The sequence below is a fragment of the Bidens hawaiensis genome, unplaced genomic scaffold (assembly GCF_021521415.1).
Source record: "Bidens hawaiensis isolate Kalapana, Puna unplaced genomic scaffold, B.hawaiensis_p1.1 tig00016828_1, whole genome shotgun sequence".
NCBI classification, from domain to species: domain Eukaryota; kingdom Viridiplantae; phylum Streptophyta; class Magnoliopsida; order Asterales; family Asteraceae; genus Bidens; species Bidens hawaiensis.
The window spans coordinates 121,887-125,919 of record NW_027492550.1 but is presented as its reverse complement, the minus strand read 5'-3'; the positions used below and the strand labels follow the sequence as shown (position 1 = coordinate 125,919).

The following is a 4,033-nucleotide window of genomic DNA, read 5'->3' as shown; positions in this document are numbered from 1 at the left end:
TTACTCCTTTCTTTGAAGTTTCGAGTTCCAATTCGGGTGTTCGGTCCTCCCCAGCGGTACTAACTGCTTCGGCTGTTGTACCCTAGGAAACAGACGGATTCTTTTTGGAGACCCGCAATCTGTTTTAAGGGACCCGTGTTGAACACGAATTCTCAGCGTCGTTTTACTTGTTTCGTTTAGTTTGTTTCCTTGTACTTGTTTAATTAGTTGTAACTTTCACTTCAAAGTATTATAATTTACTGCTATAATTATTTTGTATTGTAATTCATATTAATAAAATTTGTGTTTTATTGTTATTCCATGAACGGATTTCTTACAGTTCTTTCATTTTAGCATGACCAACTTAAAAGCGTACATAGTTATATTAATCAAGGTCTTTTAGTATAATAGACATGGAGGCCTAGTTGAACTGCTAATATTTTAACGTGCAAGTGGTAGTAAACATGTTCAAAAGTTCCTACAGCTTTCAATGATGTAATGAGGTGGCAATTTGTTTTTGGCTACCTAACACCACCAACTCCAATAATAATCTCAAAGCCGCCGGTTACAACGAAACCATTTTTGACCATCATTAAGTTCTTCTAAATACGAATAATTTACTTAATTCACTCCATTACTAAATACAACCTTAATTTCGTTGTTAATTACTTCAGCTAGTAAGTTTATATATTTCTTTTACTTTTTGAAATTTGAACCTAAGATGATAAAGTATTTAAACATTAAAATATTGTTTTTCTGTCACAATTGACCATCAACCTCAAGAAAGTAAGTTTAATTATAATGTTTCATTTGTTTCTATTTTTCAATAACTTTATTAAATATAAAAAATCATGTTTTAAAATACTAAAAGAAACTTAATTCATAAATTAGAAATGAAATGCTAAAATCACTTACATGATTGTTATTTCAGTAGTACATATTTATTTTCGTAATAATTTATACAAAGTGAACAAGTAAGATAAAATGTCTAAGCAATTAATACATGTTAATATGAATTTGTCTACATTATTGAAATTTCATTGTAAAATCATAGAAATCTTGAGCATCAATCAATGAGAAACCGGGTAGCCAATTCCATGTCTTTTGGTAGGAAAAACAACAAACACCAAACTACAAAGGAGACCAAGTCCCAGTGGCACAATGTCAAGAACCTCTTGAGCCTCATGACTTGGTCTTGGATAGAAGCAACTCACCACACTCCGATCTCTCATGGCTACTGTCACCAACACAAATGCCGACACAAACGAATGAATCCAATCAACACCCCTCAACTTGTACTTGCTCAAATCCGGTAAACCAGAGCCTGAAGCAGCTGCGGTTTGGGAATCAAAGACCCACATGCCTTTGAACGTTGCAAACCCGTAAAAGACTTGGCCATCTGATGTCTTGAAGCTGTCCGTGAAGCTTGCAAGGAAGCAAAAGGCGGTCAGGAAACCGAGGAGGATAGCGGTGAGAGGGCGAGTGACTACGTCACACGAACCGTGGTTAGTGAATATGGGTGCTACGGTTTGGAGAGCCAAGAGGGTTCCGGTGGGTAGGAGGTTGGCTAGTTGGGCTGTGCTAGCTAGGGTTTGTGATATAGCCCATTGTGACAATGTTGGTGGTGGCGGTGGCTGTTTAGGGCTGTCAGGGATGTCGTTTTCGGACTCGTCATCAGAGGATGACACGGTTGTTACCGGTCTAGCTCTTAGAGACATTATGTGGTTGTATAACAGTGTAAGTATAAATGTATAATTAGGGTTGTATTATGGTAATGTTGATATGGCAGTGTGTATTTATAAGAAATACCTATAGATTGAGATGAGAGGAAATGGTTTAGGTGTTTCCTTAGCTATTAGCACCAATGTTTTGAAGACTTCAAGATTCAATCATCAGTTTAATAAATCTAACCATCGTTCTCATTTCACGTGTTGAAAAGTATTTGTTCTGAATTTATTTATTAAACAAGATCCATTTTCCTTGATATTTATATTTCTTTCCGTCAACGAAATCCTACGGTCATGTTATCAAATAACGTGTTTTATAAGTATTGTGGGCCGGAAGAATTGTATCAATGCAAGATCTCCACAAATTAATGAATTATGACATAATAATATCATCTCAAACTTAAGGTTAGGTGTAAAACTTTGTTACTCTGAATAACATTATTTTTCATAAGTATTGACAAATATTATATTTGAGTGAAGGCTTAAGCTATTATAGAAAGGATAAGAAAAATGAGAAGGATGAAAATTCATAATTTATTGTCATGTGTCAATTAAGGATCAAATGATTAAGAATATTAAAAGAAAAACACATATTTTCTTTAATCACATGCAAGATGCATGTTAATTCTTTTATTTTCGGTCAACATTTAAAAAAAATCACCAAAATAGCAAGCCTTTTTTTATTTTTAATATGAATAGACTTTGTTTTATATAAAAAAAGTTATATCATTGTATCTTATGTTCATCATTGTGTATCTCTTTTTATCATTGTGTTTTTTTTTCAAAAGTGATAAAATCTGAAAATTGTAATAGTGAAATAACATTGTTGTACAATTCTAATATGTGAATATAATGATAAAATATAACAACTATATCTAATGAATAAAAGTATAAAACACAATGATCATCGCCTATTACACAATAATATAAATATAAAACACAACTGTTACATATTAAACAATAATCTGAAATACAAAACACAATGGTAATTAAATAATACACAATGACCTGAACAAAATACACAATGAACGTAATACACCATGACTAAAACAAAATGATGAGTAGAAAGACACAATAACTAACAAGAGACAAAATGATGAACATAAAGACACAATGGCGAATAAAAGATACAATGACGTACGTGCTTTTTTTAATTTTATCTTTAATATGTGTAACAATTGAAAAAACACAATGATCAAAACCTATAACACAATGTAGAAAACTCAATTAAAAAGCCACAATGACAAATCAATAACACAATGTATAAAAACTCACTAATTTTTTTTATTTTTATATATTAATATGGTACTCGTATTAAAGATAAAAAAACTGTTTGTTATTACTGTGATTTAAAAAAAAAAATTCGTATGAAAAAGTTTTGAACGTTTTAAAATGATGGGAGGAATTGACATGTGTATCGCATTTGAAGAGAGAAAGTCAACAATATGAGTTTTTTCATATATGCCCCTTCAATCATTTTTTTATTCTCGAATTAATCACAATAATTCAAATTTAAAATCAATAAACTAGATTACTTCTTACACTTTTTATTTTTTATTTACTTTGTATTTTAATCTTACCCTTAAGTGAAATAGGTACACATTCTCTTAAAACATTTCAACACAACATTTATAAAACGTCACCCTAAAACCCATATTAAGTAGAAGATAAATGAACGGTGGTAACCAATTGCTAACTTGTCATGTGTGTTGTTATACTCGATATTAAAACTATATCCATAGACTTTCTCACATACTTATAAGTATTTTGGGTCGAGATATTACCATTCACTACTTGAGCTAATATTGTTTGAACAGATCACCTTCACATTATTATCATAGCAAACTCTCATCAGCTCTTATGTACGGAATTTACTACTTTGTCCCTTAATCTTATTTCTTAATTAGGAGCATCAACTGCGTGTCATTATAACATGCAACATATTATGACATCTTAGTTGATGTGATAACCACATATTGTTTATGACTCTTTCATGAATCAGCAGCTACCTAATAGATTGCAAATGTATTTTAATTCCACTTTTTATTTGTGACATTCGTCAATTTTTCGAATTTAGAACCCAATTCATTTTGTTATTCAAGATAATCGGATCTAGTATTCAATCAATATACTGTTGGAAATTTGTCATTATCCATGGTTATCATTAATCATGCAAAATCAAAGTCTATTATATGTTATATTCAAGTTTTATAAAAGTTACGCTCGTTAGTTTGGTTACTTCTCCATTAAATTGCGGTTAAACAAGTTTAGGGACCAACATTGTCAAATTCCAAAACTTTCTTAAACTTCAAGTTCTTAACGGCATG

At 31.2% G+C, this 4,033-nt stretch overlaps 1 pseudogene; it reads right to left on the bottom strand.

Annotated features, from left to right (window-relative positions):
* Positions 1 to 973: 973 nt before the first annotated feature.
* LOC143552198 (protein DMP5 pseudogene) lies at positions 974 to 1,741 on the bottom strand (annotated as a pseudogene).
* Between the last annotated feature and the right edge of the window lie 2,292 nt (positions 1,742 to 4,033).